Below are 27,592 nucleotides of genomic sequence, written 5' to 3' on the forward strand. Positions count from 1 at the left end.
TCGGTTGCTCAGCCGTGCTTTGCGATCGTGACTGAAACATCGTAATGAGGAGGACGTTAGCAGTGAAAAACTCGGTTGCTCAGCCGTGCTTTGCGATCGTGACTGAAACATCGTAATGAGGAGGACGTTAGCAGTGAAAAACTCGGTTGCTCAGCCGTGCTTTGCGATCGTGACTGAAACATCGTAATGAGGAGGACGTTAGCAGTGAAAAACTCGGTTGCTCAGCCGTGCTTTGCGATCGTGACTGAAACATCGTAATGGGGAGAACGTTAGCAGTGAAAAACTCGGTTGCTCAGCCGTGCTTTGCGATCGTGTCTGAAACATCGTATTGAGGAGGAAATTAGCAGTGTAAAACTCGGTTGCTCCACCGTGTCTAAAACATCGTAATGCACTCAACTGTGCATCTGGTGAGAAAATGAAAATACCTCTTCATCTAGATTAGACTGGATGGCTGCTGGAAAACCAGACAGTGCTCTTTTTTATCCAAGTAAGTATATTTCTTAATTATAATGCTAAATGAATACAATAAGTTAAAATATAAGGTTTGGGAATTCGAGTGCTAAACCACGATATATGGCTAAGCTTGAACATGTCGATTTAATATTGTTATATAATTAGTATTATTATTATCGATTGACGAATGAAAAACTACTAAAATTCTTTACCACTGATTGTTTAAGAATACCATACTAAAATATTTAACGGTTTTAATTCATATAAAAGTGGTTTATATTTTATATAAATCTGATCATTGTTACTTATATACATGTAATATATTATAATTAGTGCTTAATAAATCAAAGTAGCCTTCAAATAATTTAGATTCGTGTTATACTGAGTGTTTCAAGACCAATAGAGTGAATTTACAATAACTTCACATTTAATATAATATTTAAACTGGTTTTACCCATTAAATAATATATTTTTATGAGTACTGAAAGTGCCTAAGCAGTTAGGGATTTTCTGATTTGTATGCTTTTAACTAAAGGAGTATTTAAGTGCTTAGGGTGGAATGATTACAGTATTATACTGTACGTAATTGAAAAAATTTTAAAATAAGTTTTATAATTTCTTGTCTACACGACTATTATTGCGAACCAGATCTTTTGTTTGAAAAAGAAAAACGCTGTTTGGTGAGAAATATTCTCACCCAAATCGAATAATACAAACGACTTGAATTAACTAGGAATTATTTTGGACCGCAAATTTCAATGACTACCATACATTCAAGTTTTTGTTTGTTTTAGTAAGAGCGTTTTCTGTCAAATCGGATGTTTCATTAAATAAAATTATAAAACCATACATTTTAAAACTATCTGCAGAGTTGGTTCCACGTTGCGTGGAAATATTCTTCGAAGTTGAATAAAATATTGCTTTTTACATATGTGTAAAAACTTAATTTGATTTGTTAAATAATAACTGCTATATACATTTTTTTAATTTTCAGTTATAATATAGTCCATCAATGAAATACATAAGTGATATGTGCATTATTACAAACCAAATGTACACTAACTAACCGCCTTGACTAATAATCTAGAGGGTAAGTCCACGATAATACCCGGGGGTTCGTCTCTGAGGAGGGTTGTGGGTTGAGGGGGGGGGAGTAGTCATACGTTCTCTCCTGCCCCATCCTCTGTATTCAATTAATCTTAGTTGTTAAGTCGACATGATATGAATGTGTATACGTGAGCACACGTCTGGCGCTCCGACACCAGTCAGGCCCACTGAACCCTGTCTCAACCTGCCAACACAGAGTACTTCAACAGTGGTTCTGTTCACTGCGTTTACACTTCTGCGTTCCTTTGTTTGCCTCGCTAAATACACTCATTCCGACTTACATAAAGGAACCCCACCATTGCACATGTTTCATTCATTAAGATTTAGAAACCTACCACACTGACAGGAAGAAACCATTGTTTACATCACCAGTATATTCTGAGACGATATGGAAAAATATACTTGTTTTTGTTTGTTTTAATTTTTGTAGCTTCGTCCGAATTACATTTCATAAAAAAATAATGCCGATATTATTTATGTACACTCAAATATAAGAAAATTGTCTCAGGACATTTCCCTAAGAACCAACATCCTCCCTCGTTCCCCAACCACAAAAAAAAAAACGATTTCTATGGTTGGCACATCGAGACGCGTTTGCCAACATCCTATCTATCATCTTGATGGACTTGTCTCCTACCTGGCAATCTTCGGTGACCATTCCGGGATGGTGGATGGGCTCACCTTAACTCTGAAACCTGCACTCAACGTAAAACCCCAGCGTTTTTATATAAATCTAACTTGACGGTAGTACGCTTTAGGTCATAATCTAAATAAAAACAGAAGTGCGTTGCGTAAATACAAGGGGACGTACCGCCATACCGAATGATCGCATGTCTCGCTATGCTTGGACAAGTTACCGTCTTTGATATCGGGCTGTTGTTGGCCCCATAAATCCATATGTTACTTTTACTATACAATAAATTGGTATCCTCTACGTATATATAAGAAAAGCCTCTACGCTCAAGGCCTTAAAATTCTTATAAAACGCTGTTTAGCGTCAAATGCATTTTACAATGTAAAAGAGTTTCTGGAATATGACTGGGAGACCACACAGTAACAAGACTGACTCTCGAACGAAGTGGGAATTATTGGTGATGGATGAACGTGGAATGAGTGATCAAATGTATGTCTGAATGAGAGCTCGATGTGGTATGTATGTCCAAATTTTAACATATTTGACGTTTGCCATGCAAATGTATTTTGTCTCCGCAATAAAAAAATGACTATTGACTATTGACTATCCTCCGATGAAATGTTTATACACTGCTTTTTCCTTGGGTACCTTATACCTTGGGTAAAATTACGATACTGCTGTCCGTGTCCCTTGTCAGTCCGATGTAACTTATACTGCCATGCCTGATAGGTGGGTCCGACTCTTTGGTCTGTGTAACTTGTGCCTTATGTATTGTAACTAGACTATACTGCTGTCCGTGTCCCTTGTCAGTTCGATGTAACTTATACTGCCATGCCTGATAGGTGGGTCCGACTCTTTGGTCTGTGTAATTTGTGCCTTATGTATTGTAACTAGATTATACTGCTATCCGTGTCCCTTATCAGTTCGATGTTACTTATACTGCCATGCCTGATAGGTGGGCCCGACTCTTTTGTCTGTGTAACTTGTGCCTTATGTATTGTAACTAGACTATACTGCTGTCCGTGTCCCTTGTCAGTCCGATGTTACTTATACTGCCATGCCTGATAGGTGGGTCCGACTCTTTGGTCTGTGTAACTTGTGCCTTATGTATTGTAACTAGACTATACTGCTGTCCGTGTCCCTTGTCAGTTCGATGTAACTTATACTGCCATGCCTGATAGGTGGGTCCGACTCTTTTGGTCTGTGTAACTTGTGCCTTATGTATTGTAACTAGACTATACTGCTGTCCGTGTCCCTTGTCAGTCCGATGTTACTTATACTGCCATGCCTGATAGGTGGGTCCGACTCTTTGGTCTGTGTAACTTGTGCCTTATGTATTGTAACTAGACTATACTGCTGTCCGTGTCCCTTGTCAGTCCGATGTTACTTATACTGCCATGCCTGGTTGCTGGGTCCGACTCTTTTGTCTGTGTAACTTGTGCCTTATGTATTGTAACTAGACTATACTGCTGTCCGTGTCCCTTGTCAGTCCGATGTTACTTATACTGCCATGCCTGATAGGTGGGTCCGACTCTTTGGTCTGTGTAATTTGTGCCTTATGTATTGTAACTAGATTATACTGCTATCCGTGTCCCTTATCAGTTCGATGTTACTTATACTGCCATGCCTGGTAGCTGGGTCCGACTCTTTTGTCTGTGTAACTTGTGCCTTATGTATTGTAACTAGATTATACTGCTGTCCGTGTCCCTTGTCAGTCCGATGTTACTTATACTGCCATGCCTGGTAGCTGGGTCCGACTCTTTTGTCTGTGTAACTTGTGCCTTATGTATTGTAACTAGACTATACTGCTGTCCGTGTCCCTTGTCAGTCCGATGTTACTTATACTGCCATGCCTGATAGCTGGGTCCGACTCTTTGGTCTGTGTAACTTGTGCCTTATGTATTTTAACTAGACTATACTGCTGTCCGTGTCCCTTGTCAGTTCGATGTTACTTATACTGCCATGCCTGATAGCTGGGTCCGACTCTTTTGTCTGTGTCACTTGTGCCTTATGTATTGTAACTAGACTATACTGCTGTCCGTGACCCTTGTCAGTTCGATGTTACTTATACTGCCATGCCTGATAGCTGGGTCCGACTCTTTGGTCTGTGTAACTTGTGCCTTATGTATTGTAACTAGATTATACTGCTATCCGTGTCCCTTGTCAGTCCGATGTTACTTATACTGCCATGCCTGGTAGCTGGGTCCGACTCTTTTGTCTGTGTAACTTGTGCCTTATGTATTGTAACTAGACTATACTGCTGTCCGTGTCCCTTGTCAGTCCGATGTTACTTATACTGCCATGCCTGATAGCTGGGTCCGACTCTTTGGTCTGTGTAACTTGTGCCTTATGTATTTTAACTAGACTATACTGATGTCCGTGTCCCTTGTCAGTTCGATGTTACTTATACTGCCATGCCTGGTAGCTGGGTCCGACTCTTTTGTCTGTGTAACTTGTGCCTTATGTATTGTATCTAGACTATACTGCTGTCCGTGTCCCTTGTCAGTTCGATGTTACTTATACTGCCATGCCTGATAGCTGGGTCCGACTCTTTGGTCTGTGTAACTTGTGCCTTATGTATTGTAACTAGATTATACTGCTATCCGTGTCCCTTGTCAGTTCGATGTTACTTATACTGCCATGCCTGATAGCTGGGTCCGACTCTTTGGTCTGTGTAACTTGTGCCTTATGTATTGTAACTAGACTATACTGCTGTCCGTGTCCCTTTTCAGTCCGATGTTACTTATACCGCCATGCCTGATAGCTGGGTCCGACTCTTTGGAAAACTTACCTGGTAAGCAATATAGGCTAAAGTTAAAAATAATTTGCAGTTTCGTTATTAAGTGGCACCGCGGTGCGGACAGTGTTTCCTACTGCAAGTGACAGTGTCAAGCACACTTCCGATCCTGTTGTTGGTAGTGAAATGCAACACTTTTGATTGTGCGGACAGTGTTTCCTACTGTAAGTGACAGTGTCAAGCACACTTCCGATCCTGTTGTTGGTAGTGAAATGCAACACTTTTGATTGTGCGGACAGTGTTTCCTACTGTAAGTGACAGTGTCAAGCACACTTCCGATCCTGTTGTTGGTAGTGAAATGCAACACTTTTGATTGTGCGGACAGTGTTTCCTACTGCAAGTGACAGTGTCAAGCACACTTCCGATCCTGTTGTTGGTAGTGAAATGCAACACTTTTGATTGTGCGGACAGTGTTTCCTACTGCAAGTGACAGTGTCAAGCACACTTCCGATCCTGTTGTTGGTAGTGAAATGCAACACTTTTGATTGTGCGGACAGTGTTTCCTACTGCAAGTGACAGTGTCAAGCACACTTTCCGATCCTGTTTTTGGTAGTGAAATGCAACACTTTTGATTGTGCGGACAGTGTTTCCTACTGCAAGTGACAGTGTCAAGCACACTTCCGATCCTGTTGTTGGTAGTGAAATGCAACACTTTTGATTGTGCGGACAGTGTTTCCTACTGTAAGTGACAGTGTCAAGCACACTTCCGATCCTGTTGTTGGTAGTGAAATGCAACACTTTTGATTGTGCGGACAGTGTTTCCTACTGCAAGTGACAGTGTCAAGCACACTTCCGATCCTGTTGTTGGTAGTGAAATGCAACACTTTTGATTGTGCGGACAGTGTTTCCTACTGTAAGTGACAGTGTCAAGCACACTTCCGATCCTGTTGTTGGTAGTGAAATGCAACACTTTTGATTGTGCGGACAGTGTTTCCTACTGTAAGTGACAGTGTCAAGCACACTTCCGATCCTGTTGTTGGTAGTGAAATGCAACACTTTTGATTGTGCGGACAGTGTTTCCTACTGTAAGTGACAGTGTCAAGCACACTTCCGATCCTGTTTGTTGGTAGTGAAATGCAACACTTTTGATTGTGCGGACAGTGTTTCCTACTGTAAGTGACAGTGTCAAGCACACTTCCGATCCTGTTGTTGGTAGTGAAATGCAACACTTTTGATTGTGCGGACAGTGTTTTGTGCCAATACGGATCCGTGAGATATATACATCCAATTCTTATAACTAATTAGAAGACAGAAAGAAACGTGTTTATTTTTAAAATGCAAGCAGTTATTACGACATACATATTACAATAGAAATATGTAAAACAATTACACCAACATATATAATGGTTCAGAAAAATCACAAGTTAGGATCTGAGCACACCGTCAGCTTGATGGTCGCGATAGCATAATAACCTCATTAGAAAAATAAAACCAACTTATTATATTCACAGATGTTACAACTAAAGGTATTATATACGGTAAATTATTTACGTATAATATAATGTAATATATCGGCGTAGATGATTTGTTTTCCTCCTTGCTAGATACAAAGACCCAGATATGATTCCAGGATTAAAATTTCAAGTTTATACAATGAATTAATCAGCAGAATTCGCTAACTCCAATGATATTTAAATTTTACCGTTATAATTAGTCAGATGTAATGAGAAACTCCGGAGAATGGATGAGACCTCGGGCTCTGAAACGAGGGGTTTATTTCTATTGACCACGAGTGCACTAATTGGCAACTGCTCAAATAAAGTCACCCGTCTCATTTGGTGACCGGAGCTGTAGAGCGATCGAAGCCCCGACATAATAAACAAACTATTCTTCGCAACTATCACATGATCTGTTACTTAGTGTATCATAGGTTCGTAGTTTATGTTTGAATAAAGAAGTTATAAGACGACTTTTACCCATTTCTAAAAGCATTTTTCAAATTAAATTTAAAATAAAATTAATTGTTACTTTGAAGCGAAATTAAGACTAATAAGCTTTATCAATCAACTTAATTCGAAATATTTGGAAGATGGATTTGTACCGTAAGAAGAATGGTATTTTTATACAATAATAATGAATGACTTGTGTTGTGTTTCAGCTACAAACCCGAAACTAAACTGGGGAAATCAATAGAAACAAGTTTACTGAAAAACGAACGCGATTTTACATGTAGAAGGCAAGATAAACTAATATCACTGGTCTTTCTGTCGTTTCCGAATAACGGCATTTGTTCTGAATTCATTGCCAATCATTCTTATCTCCGGTTCTGTAATACCATCCAGCTATTGTCGTTCGATATTACGAATAACTATTTATAGCCTTTTTTATTAATATCATTTAAGAGTAAATTAAATTTGGCTTCATTGGAAAGTTATTATCGGGTTGATTTCATTTGAGTTCATTTTAAGCGCGAATTGAAATGTTATTACTGTTCTATACAACTAAGTGTGAAGAAGCGCGATTTAGTTGTTATGATTCCGCGGCCGTTATCGTATATGACATCCAACTTTTCCCGTTCACACCGCGTCGACACATGGACGACGGTCAATCATGTTTTTTAGGTTCAACATCTTTTAACTGAAGATGGCTTTCCAAATCGGGGCCTATATACGTAAATAATTTAATCGCATAAAGGTTGGGACACACATAACCGCACCGCGCCCGACACGTGAGTCGGCCGAGTTTCGGTGCGGGCTCGGTCGGTTACCGCGAGGCCACACTTGTCCGTACGCTGTCCGAGCGTAACGATCTCACTGCTTGTAAATAGAGCGTATGTCTTTTGTATTTCGGAGTGACGGATAATATTTGTGCAATTTATGAATTTTAAAAAAATATTTTAAAGTCAGGCTCACCATTTTTCGAAATTGTATAACGAAAAATTACATAAACAGAGAGTTCGTAATCATTTAAACGAAAGCTGTGATATTCCTTGGGTAGTAGACTTCATATTCTGTCAGTCTTGTTCTTCAGTTATTTTCACAAATAAAAAGATATCATACAAGTAATAACTCATATATATATATATATATATATATATATATATATATATATATATATATATATATATATACGTGGTGGATTACTATAATGTGTATTATTGGAAGTTTTTTTTAAGAATGATCAACTAAAATATACTTCGATGGAATGGGTGTACATTTTATTTCCTTGTAAGTAAGGAATATAAACTAAATACCATAAAGATACTGTAAAAACTATACTGTAACCTGTATAGAATGTTAGAATCATCATTCATTGATATATACTGTAACACCAAATAAACAGTAACATTGTAAACTGTAACATTACATAAAAAGTTAACTTACTATTTAAGTTAGACATTCAAGTTATTCCGTATTGTAAAAGGTTTAATTTAGAGGCTATTGCTTTAAATACATATCATATTTCATTTTATTATGTACTTCTTGTTTTGAAACCCACTACAACGATTAGTTGATTTAATCAAATTTAGATATATTCCCATAATAAGTTACTAATGTTTATAGATTTGAGTATAAAAGAGGTTGAGCATTTAAACATTTAACCTATTGCAGCGTATGGAGGCGAAGCAGCGGGCACGTGTTTGCGCCGCATGAAATTTGTATCTGCTTTATACCTCGTTTCTCGACAAACTGTTTACTCCAAAAATTTATAAAAAATACTACGGTAAAATTTGGTTTATTATCTCAAACTTTCTCGCAGACGAAACTCGCCTGACCAATAAATAAAAAAAGTAGCAGCCGACTCATTATTTCATGTTCATCGCCAAAGCTCAATTTGGTTTTAATTAATTAATATTTATTTTTATAGCACTTGTAATAAACTTTTAAAATATTTATCTACTACATCGTCATTGCCATAGTATTGACTACAAAATTGTGAAATTTCAAGTTTTTATCCCAACTCTAACTGTATAATCCAACGGTTGTTTAATGAAAAGCGGCGAATTAAAATGTATACTCGCTACTATTTTCGTACTAAGAAACTTTATTGTAAATAAATTATTTTTATTTGACCTTTAATGCAGTTAAAATAATAAAACGTACAAAATTTCATAGAAACATTGTAATTTGCCCATGCGAAATACCGGGATAAATTTTACCAAATAAATCCAATACATTACATAATTCTAATTTAGTTATTTAAAATTACTTAATATACAACATAGTTTTATAATTACTTATTATTAGAACAATATAAAATACCAACTGATGTATTTTATTAGCACAATAGAAAATATGACCAGTTTACTCTAAAAAATATTTCCAATACTTTTATCAATAAATTTGATTTTGAATTTCAATAAAATACACTACAAACAGTATATTTTTGTATTACTTTAACACAAGAACGTTTAGTGTGAGGCCATAGTTTGCCATGTTGCAGATAGTTTTATAATAATGGGTAAAACATAGTAAATATTAGTAAAATATATAATATAGTCAATAGTCAAGTATTTATTGCGGAGACAAAGAGTACAATTGTATAGCAGTACTAGAGTACATGTTTAATTTTCCGTACTTGAAAACTATATTGTAAAATTAATTATTTTAATTTTAAGTATATTGCAGTTAAAATAATAAAAACGTACAAAATGTCAGCGCACGATGTAGGGTTAGTATACTAAATAATTCAATTAAATAAAACGTTTGCTGAAATATTTTTTACAAAGAAGAACGCAAATGTGAACCAACTCTTTTTAAATTTATAATTACCCTCTCCAAGCTCCAAATTGTCAGCAATTTTCTTCCACACTTTCTCCTTGTATTCTGTATTCCGATATTTGTCATTCGACTGGTCATAAACTACAGGAAACTTCCTTATTTCTTCAATAAGTTCTCTCCACATCCATGGCTGATGCCGCTCAAAAGAGATCTCTCAGACCGCACACCGTGCCCGTCAAAATTCAAACCTGAACTATCGGTGACGGTGCGGCCACGGTGCGGCCACGACGGTCTGGTGTCGGTGCGGACGTGTCTGAACTTGCAGGTTAAATACTGCGCAGCAATTGTTTCACCGTGTGACGGCCAACAATCGGCCGACTCACGTGTCGGGCGCGGTGCGGTTATGTGTGTCCCAACCTTAATGCGTTTGTAGCGTTTCGACATGGTGTGGACAGGAAAGGTTATAATCCCTGTAGAAATTAATAAGAACAAAACTGATATCTACTTTTTTAAGTTTATTGAGCAAAATTAAGATACAATTTATTTTCGCTGTTATTTGATTATTTAATATGTCCTCCTTTTTCCATGTTCCTTTAACAAATTTGATTTCATCATCAAACCATAGTTTTATAAATACACTAATCGACATTCCTTTAGTAGTAAATTGTAGTTTCTCATTCATTTCCTAACAACTGCCATTCTAAAATGTTATCTTTTTCTCTGAAAAGGGCCTTTACCAGATCCTGCTAGAAAATAGCGTTATCTACAATGAACTCTTTAGTTTGATTTTTAAGCTCAAGGTTTTCTTTTTTCTCTACATTAGGAACGTATAATTAATTATTCATCTGGCATAGTTGTGGTTTTGTTACGTTATGTAAAGCAAAAAGGTAATAAAGATTGTGCCCCTGAAAAAACAATATTTACACTCAGTGTTTTAATGTGTGCCTAAGATGCTTTGATGAAAACTTTTCACAGTCACTCCTACGAACATGCGATACATTTGGGCGAAGATTTATAGAGTTTATAAAGCAATTACACAACGGAGGGAATGAAATTAACTGTTCACAGTAGCTTACACAATATTATAGTTATTTGATACCGAGTCTGTCTACCCGGGAAGTGGAGGCCCTATAAAGGAAACCCTTACTGCCCCTCAGGTACAGCCTTCATGTAAACAACATTTTCAAAAACAAACCGCTCTAAATCAAACTAAATACATTTTTGCCTTCGACATCGACAAGAACATGAGTTTTAATGGAAAAGACATTTTTTGTATACTTCCACATAAAATTTATTAAAATAGCGCTTTCGCCGGTTAAGGCATCATCAGTTTGACATTGTTTACAGAAAAAAAACATATGTGTAAAATAGAATAAACATATGATAAAATAGAAAATAATTTAAAACTAACTGTAAAGACCAAAAACTAATAAATTATAAAAGAATTATGTAGAAAAAATTGTTTGCAATTCATAATTTTGGAATGGATTTCTTTTTTCACTAATGGTAGAAAAATATCACTGAAATTTACGGAAGGTTGGGAAATACAATTATCTTTTAAAACTGTCATACACGCACTTTCAATTTTATTTCTTTTAGTCCAGGAAGATTCTTTAAACACTACACTAGACGATTCAAAATTTATATGATGATTTTCCTTTACTGCATGTTCAACTAATTTAGATTTTTCAATGTTTTCTTTTTTATAATTATAAATATGTTCTTTTACCCTAATTTCCACAGGTCTTGATGTTTGGCCGATATACGTCTTGTTGCAACCACAGTCAATTTTATATATCACATTCTTGGTTTCTTGATTTTTGTTTTTCGGTTTTAATTTTGTTAAGTAGCTTCTTATATTATTTTGGGACTTAAAAACAGTGCGGATGTTAAATTTATAATTTATCCTAAGAACATGAGTATCGTCCCGCGGTAATGAAGGACGATGTTTTCTTGGAAGAGGCTGAATCCGTTATGTTCCTTAGAATGAACCTTTATGAAGGGCTGACATGGATCTTTCAATTGACTGCTCCAAGGTTACTTATGGCATTTTTGTTTTGCGTAACCTTGCAAAATTCTGTTCTATTGATGTATTAAAAATGGCCTACTTTGATCTGATACATCCACATTTGTCTTACGGTTTGAGACCGTGGGGCAGCTGTTCTAAATACAAATTCTAAAGAGTATTTAGAGCTCAAAAGAAAGCTGTCAGAATTATTTACAAATTAAATTTCAGAGAGTCGTGCAAAGATGCCTTCAGAGAGCTTGGATTGTTAACTTTACCCTGTCTCTATATTCTCGACGTCGTTCTATACTGTCGACTTAAATGCGAGTTGATCCAAGGCAGTGACGTCCACCAATACGAGACAAGAGGCAGGGACAACTTTCGGATTGTACAACATAGAACGAGTGCATTTGGACACTTGCCGTCCCAAGTTGGTGTGAAACTGATAAACAAGCTGCCTGAGGGAATAAAACATCTCATTGATTCTAAACTATTCAAATCTCGATTAAAACACCTCCTGGTGTCAAAGGTGTTTTACTCCGTTGAAGAGTTCATGTTGAGTTGCTGGGATGAAAATTATTCAAAACTATTGAAAAACAAGAAGACAATAAAAACCACAGTTCTGTTATACAACACGTACCCTATAAAGTATTGTAGGATGTCCAATAGAAATACAATTTAATCAGTATATGTATGCCTTATTTTATACAGTTTTAGTTTTAAAAACAAGAAGACAATAAAAACCACAGTTCTGTTATACAACACGTACCCTATAAAGTATTGTAGGATGTCCAATAGAAATACAATTTAATCAGTATATTATGCCTTATTTTATACAGTTTTAGTTTTAAAAACAAGAAGACAATAAAAACCACAGTTCTGTTATACAACACGTACCCTATAAAGTATTGTAGGATGTCCAATAGAAATACAATTTAATCAGTATATTATGCCTTATTTTATACAGTTTTAGTTTTAAAAAACAAGAAGACAATAAAAACCACAGTTCTGTTATACAACACATACCCTATAAAGTATTGTAGGATGTCCAATAGAAATACAATTTAATCAGTATATGTATGCCTTATTTTATACAGTTTTAGTTTTAAAAACAAGAAGACAATAAAAACCACAGTTCTGTTATACAACACATACCCTATAAAGGATTGTAGGATGTCCAATAGAAATACAATTTAATCAGTATATGTATGCCTTATTTTATACAGTTTTAGTTTTAAAAACAAGAAGACAATAAAAACCACAGTTCTGTTATACAACACGTACCCTATAAAGTATTGTATGATGTCCAATAGAAATACAATTTAATCAGTATATGTATGCCTTATTTTATACAGTTTTAGTTTTAAAAACAAGAAGACAATAAAAAACCACAGTTTCTGTTATACAACACGTACCCTATAAAGTATTGTAGGATGTCCAATAGAAATACAATTTAATCAGTATATGTATGCCTTATTTTATACAGTTTTAGTTTTAAAAACAAGAAGACAATAAAAACCACAGTTCTGTTATACAACACATACCCTATAAAGTATTGTAGGATGTCCAATAGAAATACAATTTAATCAGTATATGTATGCCTTATTTTATACAGTTTTAGTTTTAAAAAACATTCTAAACTCCTGCGGGAGAACCGGTTATTTACTAACTAACTGTAATAGTGGTTACACAAAACACGTGTATTGTTATCTTTAGTGACGAACACTGCCATACACTCTGCATAACTAACTAGTGAAAGACATGAGCAGAATAGACTGTGTGGCGCGTGACACAGAAGAGTAGCTTCCAGCGACGCGACGTGTATCTTGGCATGTATTTGCATGTATCAAAATGTAGCCTAATTTGATAATTGTGTGTGTCTTTAACTTATCTTTCCAGATACAATATATCTCAACCTTCAGAACACGTTACATCTGTCAACGTGTTATAGTAGTAATTGTTAGTACTAATTGTTGACTATCTGATTTGATCACCTGCAAGGTTCTTGCAATCAAGTGATTCAGTGGTTTTATAATAATTCACAAATGATTTTAGTCGTTTAATAAGTATTATTCTCGGGCTAAAGTTTTTGCAGTTTACTGAAAATGACGCTTAGTTTGGTTTGGGTGTTCACAAAAGAACAAAACGCGAGAATGTAAACCTTTGCTCGATATGTGAAGAGAGAGATTAGGTAGAAGTTAATTATTAGGTAAATAACCCAAAAGTTCAATTTACCACAACATAATATAAGCCAACCCAGGCTCTTATAGCCCCACATAAACCAGAGTAAAAAATGCTAATTGCAGTAATGCTAGTAATTTATTTTGCATTAAAACAGACAACATTTGTCACAAACCTGATCCTCTTCTTCTTAAAGAAATGCAATATATTTTTATGAACTTAAAAGGTAAACTTTTTTACACTCTTTGTCCTACACTAAATTAAAATAGTTTTCTGTCAAACACACTTTTAGAATAAACTCCAAGCAACTAATATTTATTTTTAAAATATTTTGTGTTAAAGAAACATTTTTGTTACAAATTGTGTTAAGCGAAAAATTGTCGGAACGGTTGTAGGATTTTTTCCAAATAACTATACTATAGTTTGTAATAAATCAGAAAAATTACGTTACTCTTGATCCTAAATTCAGTGCGAACAACTCTAATCACAGCGCAGTAAGACGATTTTCGATTGCAGTTACGCAGTAATGTTCGTTGGTCGTTTAGTTGAAAACATAGCCTAAAATCTGTCAGACCGGACCAATCGTAAAACAGTTAGTAATAATTTTCGTAGTGTTTTACCTAATAACCGACTGTAAACTTTTTGAAAAGGGTCTGAAAGATTGAAAAATTTACGGAGCAACAGTGGTTTGTCAGGCCCGTCCATTTGCAAGTCTGGCGGGCGGTAAAATATTACCAACCACCGGGGCCACTGCCCGTATTGGCCAAACGAGCTGAATTATAATTTAGCTTCAACATTACCTTCACAATTTTATCTTAAGTAAGTACGAGAGCCGTGTCTTTAAACTCAACCTGTGCACTTCCTCCCGCACAACAAACCTGCAACACCTAATGTGTAATGTTTCGTATGATGGTAAATGATTTCCTTACAAGTGCGCTATTGACAATTTGTGTTCTGCGTGTAGAAATCCAGCGATACAATATCCGGATAGTTTTCTACTACCAAAACAGGTCAACATTGAGATTGCCCTGTACCTCACCCGGATCTTCATTCGACTATTGTTCGGTTTAGTGCTACCCGTTTTATTCAGTCTTTGAGCTAAATCAGGCGAATCACCAGATTTCTGTACGAAAATTTAGGACACCAACAAGTTATTTTGTTTCATGGACTTACAGAAATTTCTTATAGTTGCGATGGGTTTCTGTTCAAGATTAGCTTCAATAATAACCTTGATGATCTCCTGACATACAGTGAGAGTTCTATTGCTACCTGGGCTCATGGATATTGAATCGCCTCTTTGCATGTAACATTGTCCTTCTACATCAGTTCCAAGACTCCGAGGTGGAACTCAAAGTACGTAAGTTTCAGAGCGACGTATCATTTTGGCGTATCCAAACATGAAATGGTCCCAAACTTGTGCTGCCCAGTCATCCATCGTATATGGTTTCACTATTTTTCTTTTCCTCTAGTGAGTGGTATTCATGATAATCGGGAATATATAAAAGTTATCCACCTGGAATGGTGTCGATAGGGATACCACGGAGAGGATGTGTGGTTGTCACATTTGTTGTTCGGTGGAGGTCCCTTGGAGGAGGCGTTTATTGACTATCGACCCTCGCGCACCGGATCTGTGTTCGGATTGTCTCTGAGCTCGGTCCACCAGACTGTGGTCCGTTAAGGATGTAATCGAGTTTTGAAATACTGGAAGTAGGGTACGGTTCAATACCAGTGATCTATAGTCAATTAGAACCATGTTTGCATAGAGAAGAAGCAGGTTTGTGTACGGTACTGCTACTCATAGCTAGCCTACGGGCTCACTTCTCCAGACTAATACCTCCTCAGGGACTAACGTCGAGTGCTGACATTCCAGAACACTGAGGGAGTAGGTTTACACGGTAGGCAACATCGGTGCGGCAGTGTTGTCTGCGAGATCGGGCGGCGTGTCGGTGCGGGGGCGGAGGAGTAGGCCTGATTCTGACGTGCGTCAACACGAGCTAAAAACAGGTACATAAACAGCATGACAGAAATACGAGCGCCTCTGCGTTCCAGTTCACATTTCACTGTGCAGGCATCTTCGCACCGATCTGTTACTGCAACCCTGTTAGAAACCTACTAATTAGAATACTTGGAACTCGGCATTTTCCTGGTAGACAAAATAAGGTAAATACAAATGTTACTTTATCGAACTTGAACCCTGGCGGATGAAAATAAAAACATCATCTGCCATCAAACAAATAACTTCAAATATTTGAACTTGTTATGAGAAAAAACTAAAATTCGTTTCTCACACTTGCTTAAGTATTTATTAAAAATATTTTAAATTTTAACCGAATTTGACCTAATACAGCTTTATATTTTAATTAATTATTACAAAATCGATAAATAAAATAAATAAAGAAAGACTGTTATAACAAGAAATGTACATTAATGTTATAATGCACACTTAAGTTTTCATTCACAGCAACATTGATTCACGATCAGTGCAACTAATAATAGTACGGATATACAATCAAGCGTACGATTGTTACTTGTGCTTTGAAAGAATAAAGGGCTAAACCTTAATAAAAACGTCGATTGACTAGAAACTTATGTTCAACAGAGAACTGGCGAAACATTTAAAATCTTCTCACTGACTGTAGGAATGTAGGAATTGTAGTGGCCCTCACCACAAGGGAAGAATTAAAAGTGTGCTGGAGTTGGATGTCCGAGTACGAGTCTGTAAGTTTATACGGGAGTAGAAGTACGATGTTTATGTTATACAGTAATACAGTTATATATCTGAGAACGGGTTAGCGAGAATACAAGTACCTCACACACCATGTACAGGGGGTAGATCTGCAAATACAACTGCAAATAAACATAATTAGGGTGATGTATCTAAATGGGGGGTTTAAATGGGATGCATCATGCTATGTAAGGAGTTCAGTTTCACTATTCAATTGGCAGTATACCGTGTGTCACAAATGAAAATAAACATAATTAGGGTGATGTGTCTAAATGGGGGGTTTAAATGGGATGCATCATGCTATGTAAAGGGTTCAGTTTCACTATTTAATTGGCAGTATACCGTGTGTCACACAACTGGAAATAAACACAAATAGAGTGATGTATCTAAATGGGGGGTTTAAATGGGATGCATCATGCTATGTAAGGAGTTCAGTTTCACTATTCAATTGGCAGTATACCGTGTGTCACACAACTGGAAATAAACACAAATAGGGTGATGTATCTAAATGGGGGGTTTAAATGGGATGCATCATGCTATGTAAAGGGTTCAGGTACACGATTTACTCGGCAGTATACCCTGTGTCACGCAACTGGAAATAAACATAACTAGGGTGATGTGTCTAAATGGGGGGTTTAAATGGGATGCATCATGCTATGTAAAGGGTTCAGGTACACGATTTACTCGGCAGTATACCCTGTGTCACGCAACTGGAAATAAACATAACTAGGGTGATGTGTCTAAATGGGGGGTTTAAATGGGATGCATCATGCTATGTAAAGGGTTCAGGTACACGATTTACTCGGCAGTATACCCTGTGTCACGCAACTGGAAATAAACATAAATAGAGTGATGTATCTAAATGGGGGGTTTAAATGGGATGCATCATGCTATGTAAGGAGTTCAGTTTCACTATTTACATGGCAGTATACCGTGTGTCACGCAACTGGAAATAAACACAAATAGGGTGATGTGTCTAAATGGGGGGGGTTTAAATGGGATGCATCATGCTATGTAAAGAGTTCTGTTTCACTATTTACTCGGCAGTATACCCTGTGTCACGCAACTGGAAATAAACATAACTAGGGTGATGTGTCTAAATGGGGGGTTTAAATGGGATGCATCATGCTATGTAAAGGGTTCAGGTACACGATTTACTCGGCAGTATACCCTGTGTCACGCAACTGGAAATAAACACAAATAGGGTGATGTGTCTAAATGGGGGGGGTTTAAATGGGATGCATCATGCTATGTAAAGAGTTCTGTTTCACTATTTACATGGCAGTATACCGTGTGTCACGCAACTGGAAATAAACACAAATAGGGTGATGTGTCTAAATGGGGGGTTTAAATGGGATGCATCATGCTATGTAAAGGGTTCAGGTACACGATTTACTCGGCAGTATACCCTGTGTCACGCAACTGGAAATAAACATAACTAGGGTGATGTGTCTAAATGGGGGGTTTAAATGGGATGCATCATGCTATGTAAAGGGTTCAGTTTACACGATTTACATGGCAGTATACCGTGTGTCACGCAACTGGAAATAAACACAAATAGGGTGATGTGTCTAAATGGGGGGTTTAAATGGGATGCATCATGCTATGTAAAGGGTTCAGGTACACGATTTACTCGGCAGTATACCCTGTGTCACGCAACTGGAAATAAACATAACTAGGGTGATGTGTCTAAATGGGGGGTTTAAATGGGATGCATCATGCTATGTAAAGGGTTCAGGTTCACTATTTACATGGCAGTATACCGTGTGTCACGCAACTGGAAATAAACACAAATAGGGTGATGTGTCTAAATGGGGGGTTTAAATGGGATGCATCATGCTATGTAAAGGGTTCAGGTACACGATTTACTCGGCAGTATACCCTGTGTCACGCAACTGGAAATAAACATAACTAGGGTGATGTGTCTAAATGGGGGGTTTAAATGGGATGCATCATGCTATGTAAAGGGTTCAGGTACACGATTTACTCGGCAGTATACCGTGTGTCACGCAACTGGAAATAAACATAACTAGGGTGATGTGTCTAAATGGGGGGTTTAAATGGGATGCATCATGCTATGTAAAGGGTTCAGGTACACGATTTACTCGGCAGTATACCGTGTGTCACGCAACTGGAAATAAACACAAATAGGGTGATGTGTCTAAATGGGGGGTTTAAATGGGATGCATCATGCTATGTAAAGGGTTCAGGTTCACTATTTACTCGGCAGTATACCGTGTGTCACGCAACTGGAAATAAACACAAATAGGGTGATGTGTCTAAATGGGGGGTTTAAATGGGATGCATCATGCTATGTAAAGGGTTCAGGTACACGATTTACTCGGCAGTATACCCTGTGTCACGCAACTGGAAATAAACATAACTAGGGTGATGTGTCTAAATGGGGGGTTTAAATGGGATGCATCATGCTATGTAAAGGGTTCAGGTACACGATTTACTCGGCAGTATACCGTGTGTCACGCAACTGGAAATAAACACAAACTAGGGTGATGTGTCTAAATGGGGGGTTTAAATGGGATGCATCATGCTATGTAAAGGGTTCAGGTACACGATTTACTCGGCAGTATACCGTGTGTCACGCAACTGGAAATAAACACAAATAGGGTGATGTGTCTAAATGGGGGGTTTAAATGGGATGCATCATGCTATGTAAAGGGTTCAGGTACACGATTTACTCGGCAGTATACCCTGTGTCACGCAACTGGAAATAAACATAACTAGGGTGATGTGTCTAAATGGGGGGTTTAAATGGGATGCATCATGCTATGTAAGAGTTCAGGTTTCACTATTTACTGGCAGTATACCGTGTGTCACGCAACTGGAAATAAACACACTGGAAATAAACACAAATAGGGTGATGTGGGTAAATGGGATGGGATGCAATATGATGCATCATGCTATGTAAAGGGTTCAGGTACACGATTTACTCGGCAGTATACCCTGTGTCACGCAACTGGAAATAAACATAACTAGGGTGATGTGTCTAAATGGGGGGTTTAAATGGGATGCATCATGCTATGTAAAGGGTTCAGGTACACGATTTACTCGGCAGTATACCGTGTGTCACGCAACTGGAAATAAACACAAATAGGGTGATGTGTCTAAATGGGGGGTTTAAATGGGATGCATCATGCTATGTAAAGGGTTCAGGTACACGATTTACTCGGCAGTATACCCTGTGTCACGCAACTGGAAATAAACATAACTAGGGTGATGTGTCTAAATGGGGGGTTTAAATGGGATGCATCATGCTATGTAAAGGGTTCAGGTACACGATTTACTCGGCAGTATACCCTGTGTCACGCAACTGGAAATAAACATAACTAGGGTGATGTGTCTAAATGGGGGGTTTAAATGGGATGCATCATGCTATGTAAAGGGTTCAGGTACACGATTTACTCGGCAGTATACCGTGTGTCACGCAACTGGAAATAAACATAACTAGGGTGATGTGTCTAAATGGGGGGTTTAAATGGGATGCATCATGCTATGTAAAGGGTTCAGGTCACTATTTACATGGCAGTATACCGTGTGTCACGCAACTGGAAATAAACACAAATAGGGTGATGTGTCTAAATGGGGGGTTTAAATGGGATGCATCATGCTATGTAAAGGGTTCAGGTACACGATTTACTCGGCAGTATACCCTGTGTCACGCAACTGGAAATAAACACAAATAGGGTGATGTGTCTAAATGGGGGGTTTAAATGGGATGCATCATGCTATGTAAAGGGTTCAGGTACACGATTTACTCGGCAGTATACCCTGTGTCACGCAACTGGAAATAAACATAACTAGGGTGATGTGTCTAAATGGGGGGTTTAAATGGGATGCATCATGCTATGTAAAGGGTTCAGGTTCACTATTTACTCGGCAGTATACCGTGTGTCACGCAACTGGAAATAAACACAAATAGGGTGATGTGTCTAAATGGGGGGGGGTTTAAATGGGATGCATCATGCTATGTAAAGGGTTCAGGTACACGATTTACTCGGCAGTATACCCTGTGTCACGCGCAACTGGAAATAAACATAACTAGGGTGATGTGTCTAAATGGGGGGTTTAAATGGGATGCATCATGCTATGTAAAGGGTTCAGGTACACGATTTACTCGGCAGTATACCGTGTGTCACGCAACTGGAAATAAACACAAATAGGGTGATGTGTCTAAATGGGGGGTTTAAATGGGATGCATCATGCTATGTAAAGGGTTCAGGTACACGATTTACTCGGCAGTATATTACTGGAAATAAACACGTATCTAGTCAATGGGATGCATACCGTAAGGAGTCAGCACACTCATTGGAAATAAACACAAGATGGGGGTGTGACTGTTGATGTTGGGTAAATGGTTTAAATGGGATGATGCATCATGCTATGTAAAGGGTTCAGGTACACGATTTACTCGGCAGTATACCGTGTGTCACGCAACTGGAAATAAACATAACTAGGGTGATGTGTCTAAATGGGGGGTTTAAATGGGATGCATCATGCTATGTAAAGGGTTCAGGTACACGATTTACTCGGCAGTATACCGTGTGTCACGCAACTGGAAATAAACACAAATAGGGTGATGTGTCTAAATGGGGGGTTTAAATGGGATGCATCATGCTATGTAAAGGGTTCAGGTACACGATTTACTCGGCAGTATACCCTGTGTCACGCAACTGGAAATAAACATAACTAGGGTGATGTGTCTAAATGGGGGGTTTAAATGGGATGCATCATGCTATGTAAAGGGTTCAGGTACACGATTTACTCGGCAGTATACCCTGTGTCACGCAACTGGAAATAAACACAAATAGGGTGATGTGTCTAAATGGGGGGTTTAAATGGGATGCATCATGCTATGTAAAGGGTTCAGGTACACGATTTACTCGGCAGTATACCCTGTGTCACGCAACTGGAAATAAACATAACTAGGGTGATGTGTCTAAATGGGGGGTTTAAATGGGATGCATCATGCTATGTAAAGGGTTCAGGTACACGATTTACTCGGCAGTATACCGTGTGTCACACAACTTGGAATAAACACAATCAGGATTCTATTTCAAAGTGGAGGGTTAAATGGGATGCATCCTGCTATGTAAAGGGTTCACAAACTTTTCACTTAGTAGCTTAACTTACTTATCCTCTAAGCTCATGAAACTGTGGGGGAACCAAAAGCGTACTGGAGTTATATGTGTCATTACGGACTTACTGGGGGTAACATTACCTCTCGAAACTGTGGACGAATTTAAAATGCTCCTTTACATAATTTTCAACAACAAATAGAAAACAATATTGGTGGTCAAGTCAAAGATATTCGCCGTTATGTAGGTGTTTCATATTACAGTCCTTTTCTTCTTGGTATGTAAGGTCAATTACAGTTGCCGGGTGAGTGGGGGGAGAAGGGGTGTATGAGGCAATCTCAAACGGCGGATGGGCGGACGGTGCTGGCCCTACTGAGTGTCTTGTGTTACTAAGGGCTCTCATGAGAGAAGAGAGAGTAGGCAAACCAAAACCAAACTCAACGGGACGGAACTGTGGTGAAATTAGTCCCCGTGGACTTATCAAGGGTCTGTGCTAGAGCTACCTCAGGTATATATGCTCTGCGCAATCTAGCAAAATTTTGTTCCCCAGAAGTTTTAAAAATGGCCTACTATGGCCTAATCCATGCTCATTTTGCGTACGGGATAAGACTTTGGGGAAGTTGTGCAAAAAACAAAATGGAGCGCGTCTTTAGACTCCAGAAAAAAGCTGTCAGAATCATTAAACATTTAAATTATAGAGAGTCGTGTAGGGAATCTTTCGGGGAGTTGAGATTGCTGACTTTGCCTTGCCTCTATATTTTTGAGGTGATCATGTACTGCAGATCAAGGTGCACTTTGATTCGTGGCGGGGACGTTCATCAATATGAAACTAGAGGCAGGGACAACTTTCGCACGCATCAACACAGATTGACTTTAGCGCAAAATCTACCGCAAGAAGTTGGTGTCAGATTAATCAACAGGCTCCCTGAAGAAATCAAAATTTTCCAATAATCAAAATCAATTTAAAACGCGTCTCAAACTCCTTTTGGAGTCCAAGGCTTTCTACTCTGTTGATGAATTCATGTCAAGCCGCTGGGATATTTGAGATTGCTGGATCTGAGGTCAATGCGATTGTGACCCGAATGAATGTAAGAATTGTAAGTATGAGGGTTGTGTGAATGTGTGGATGAACTCGTGTAAATAGACTTATAAAAACTGTTGACGATTGCGATACGATGTAAAAATTGTTAAAAGAATGCAATAAAGAGATTATTATTATTATTATTATTATTATTATCAATACGCACTAGGCGTGTGTCACTGCACTCCCGATTATACACTGCGTCACATAACTGTATACCTTATATTGCTTATAGTAAACATGTATACATAGTATTATAAATTTAGTTAAGAGACGTATCTGTCACCTGTAAAATTGCATAAATTTATTAAATTTTTAAATTATGAATATGATTTAAGGAATATTTTATATTTTGACTTCCATTCACTATTATTACAAACAAACTATTAGTAGTTGTTTGGGTAGAACACTATTCTGCAAACATATACATACAGTTTTTTTTTATTTTTTTTTATTTTTTTTGTGGGGGGGTGTGGGGTGTAATAATATGATTCATATTTTGACTCATGTTCACTATCATTGCAAGACAAGTTAATCAGTTGTAGTTTGCCCGGTTTACACACAAGCACATATCTAAAAATTTATTCAGTTGCTTCCTTCATACATTCTTACAAGGTACCGGCCAATAAGTAAAATTTACAACGCCTTTTAATGAAAAGAATTTTTCTTTACAGAATAACGTGTGATTATTGCCTTAAAATACACCATGATAAAAAGGATAGTTAAAAAGTAATTAAGTAATTTTTCATAATCCTCTTTGTCAAACAATTCGTAACCGTTCTTCAACTCATCATACGTTAATATTATAGTAACCCATTATAATACTTTACATGAGGTATTAATAAGACTGACTGAAGTGAACTAAACGTGTTAGCCTTTCAATAGTACAGCAAGGAGTACGTAATACGCCGTGTGCTTTATACACCATCCACATGATCGTCAACAGAGATATTAAATATAAGAGACGTGCACTAGTAGATATTATAAGAAAAATAAAACTTAACGGAACACCATATAAATGAACACATTGGGAATCACACTCTATCACTCTCATCCGTTAATTCGTATAAACGGTAATTCTAAATTAGGATACCAAAGATCAGTTAATAGCTAAAATTATAAATTTGATTAAAGTACTCCTGTAAACGTATATCCTTTAAAGCTAGGTTTCCTGTGTTTCTTTATTTGTGTTTTTCCATTACTATGTTTTCTTAGTAACCTTTAATTATAAAATTAAAATTTTCAACATGTGCTATACAGATAAAGACCTCTCAAAAATATATAATTGAGTCCAAAGTGGCGACTGTGTTTCTCAACGCGCCTTCGACCGATGTATCAAGAACGTATCGCCAGAAACGCAAAAACAGCATTTCGACGAGTGGCGCTGAACGAATACAAAAGATACCGGAAATTGTAGCACACGACTTATTTCGACGATTCCACGACGATTCGATCATGTTACTAACTATCAATATGTAGTTAAAATGTTACCAATTAAATGTGCAAGATATTTACAGTCTAGACCATTCACAAGGTTCTTTCCCTCGAGAGAACTGTCGCTGGTGCATGTGTGACACGTTGTTTGTGCTGTCGCCTTCCGGCCAATGATAGTTCTTGGGCTTATTCCTCCATTCTGGACTGCAAGCTGTTGGTGTACAGTCAGGGTACACATTTATTTGAAGGGCAGTCCATTGTGATAATTTTTAGGCTCCAAGTGCATGTTTATGTATTACGTTTGTACACATGTGGAAGATGGTACATTTCAATCCTTGAAACCTAGTGCTCTATATATTTCTTTAGCATACAGCGATGCCTCATGTTCCAAAATTGTATTATATATATATCCTGCCTTGCGATAATACATCCCATTATGTCATTAGCTGCTCTAAAAATTAACTATCGAAGAAAAGCTTCAATTTACATTGGCACTTTTATTTATTTATTTTATGCTATTTAATTTGGAAAAGAATAAAAACTTTGAGTTCGTTTTCTTTTCTGTAATACACAAATTAATGTTACTGTATTTTCATGAAAAAGATTTATTTTCCACGAGAAATATAAAAAAAAACTTGTTATAATAGTCTTTTGAGTAACAGGCTAAATAAACATGTTTTATCCATTGTGCGATTTAGAAAAATCAAATAACGTTATTTTAAGAAGCTACCATTTTGAAGTTTGTCGACATAAAGGTATTGACTGCTTTTCACTAATCTTTATAAGTAGGCATAACAAATGTTCAAAATGTCTTTCTAGCTTTGAGGCTTACTTAGAATACAATGCAACGTAAAATAACACAAATTATTGATGCAAGACTTTCGTGAAGCACAGTTTAGTTTGGCAGGGTAACACAGAAGGTGTCAATCCGTTAGATCAGAAGCATGGTCTACGCGTGAGTACAAAGCGAGGGAGAGGAGGTTACCGGCAGAGTTCTGATGATGCAAGACTTGTGTAAAGCACAGTTTAGTTTGGCAGAGTAACATAGTAGGTTATGTAGCTGTTACAGTTCGGTGCTGTCTCGGTTTATTTGTGGGATACTATGCTAATGCAACAAGTAAACTCTTAAGTTAGAGTATCAAATACGTCACGCTATTAAGCTGTTGATTCCGCTACAATCAATTTACAGGTTTCGTGTGCAGCCTGATTTGGATTAAATGTGTTTACACACGATTCTCTGTATTACGCTACTCAGTTATTTATTCGGAGAACAATATCACCTGCTTCATACCAGAAACAGGTCATAAGAGAAATTTTTTTTGGAACGAAATTAAAAACAAAAAACATTTCGTGTCATGTACAATCAGAACGAAACATTAACCGATTTGATGTGTGTTGTTCTGATGGTGGCCACGTAACATCCCAGTTTACACCGGAGGTACAGTGTGGAAGAGGAAGTAGTTATAATGCACAACAAGACGATATCGATCTGTAGACAACACAGTGACCCTATGGAAGGATCAGTCGACCGCAGCTGGAAGACCGCACCGAGGTTCCTTCCTCAACCACTCAGCAATCTCCTGTACGAGCGATAATCGCAGTTATTAGTAGTTAACATTTCACAGCAAGACGATATCGATCTGTATATAACACAGTGATCCTATGGGACCGCACGGAACTTCCTCAACCAATCGGTAATCTCTTGTACGAGTGATAACCGCAGTTGTTAGTAGTTATTACGCACAACAAGACGATATCGATCTGTAGATAACACAGTGATCCTATGGGACCGCACTGAGCTTCCTCAACCAATCGGTAATCTCTTGAACGAGTGATAACCGCAGTTGTTAGTAGTTATTATGCACAACAAGACGATATCGATCTGTAGATAACACAGTGATCCTATGGGACCGCACTGAGCTTCCTCAACCAATCGGTAATGTCCCGTACGCTTAGGACTCTGTGCATGCTACATGAAGAACTCTCGGGTCAACATCAAGGAAGCAATACAAACGAAAAACTACATCCCATATGATTCCAATCTTCATTTTTAAACATGTCTCTGTTACTACAGCGATCGACCATTGCTGAATTTATTACTTTAAAAGTTGCCTAGTGCAAAACACATTTGAGATTTTCTTGTCGTAATGTTTTCCATCGTGATTTGTTTAATCGAGTCAACAATTAAAAAAACAAACACTGATTGAATGTATCACAGATCACCTGAGCTATCGATCTATAGTTTGGATATTTATAGAAACCCTAAAGTGAACATACCTTTTCGGAAATAGAGTCATATTTCCAGTAAAGTTTTCAAAAGATAAATTTAGATACATAAGGGACTTGTAGTTGTTGCCAGGGACGATAAATCTACACGTAACAAGCAATCAAATTAATAGCTGTACGAAAGTCGGCTTCTGACTTTTTTAAATATTTGTTGTAACTGCTGTCAGTAAATAATCAAAATCACTTATGCTCATTCTATTAAAATGTTCGACATACAATGTACTAAAAAGTTGTTTTGAAGTATTCCCAGATTTGTAAATAGTTTCCTCCTCCACCATCTTCCTTTATTCTTTTCCTTTCTTTTCACAACTTATCACAAAAACCGCGTCTTTTTCCAACGACATGACGAAGCGAACTTATGAAACAATGACCAAACTCAGCAACATGTTGCCTTGGTTGAAATATAGACATTATCAATAAACAAATCGCAAGCTACAAAAGCCTTGCTTCAAAAATCCCAAGGCAACAATTGGGGTCATTGTAGCATGCTTCAGAAGACGTACGCCAAGTAATGAATGTTGCTTGCCGCATTCTACATGTTACTTTAGTGAAATCGGGCCTAAACATTCGATTTGCTTAGAAAATGCTGTGCGGTATTTTAGGAGGTCTCTTTATTGGTAGAATTAAACAAAAATCGTACAAAAATAAATCCAAACAAGTGCTTGCTTGACAGGGCAATTTGAAGCATATTTGTTAGACACGCTAATTGTCTTTTTATAATTACAAAATATAAGATTTAACACCTGATTTGACTAAATATTTAAAACATTTCAATTGGTTATAAAAGTGTAACGCTTTATTTCACGAAAACTAAAAAAGCAATACAAAGTAATGGGCACACTGATATACGGGTGTTGTTCATTGTCAGGATAAAAGTGAGTTTTGTTATGTTAATATGTTAGATCTTAAGGATTAATTTATTTTGTTTTGTTATAACATTGGTAAGGTGCAGTTTTAAAATGGCTTGTATTTTTAAACCAGGGCATACAGTTTGATTTTCATGCCTGTGATTAACGACCATGTCGTTATAACTTAATTAAATGCAACTTAAATTGTGTGTTATTGTTTTTCAAATTCATTAAAATATACACATAGACGAACAGCTAAGCGTTATTTGATTAATTATTTTAGTTTC

The 27,592-nt window shown here is 37.3% G+C and overlaps 1 protein-coding gene across 4 annotated transcripts in view; it reads right to left on the reverse strand.

Annotated features, from left to right (window-relative positions):
* The window catches only part of LOC124368677 (ligand of Numb protein X 2-like), a 392,173-nt gene that overhangs the window by 210,841 nt on the left and 153,740 nt on the right, over positions 1-27,592 (reverse strand). The gene's annotated exons all lie outside the window — the stretch shown is intronic.

This window comes from Homalodisca vitripennis, chromosome X (genome assembly GCF_021130785.1).
Source record: "Homalodisca vitripennis isolate AUS2020 chromosome X, UT_GWSS_2.1, whole genome shotgun sequence".
In the NCBI taxonomy this organism is placed as follows: Eukaryota; Metazoa; Arthropoda; class Insecta; order Hemiptera; family Cicadellidae; genus Homalodisca; species Homalodisca vitripennis.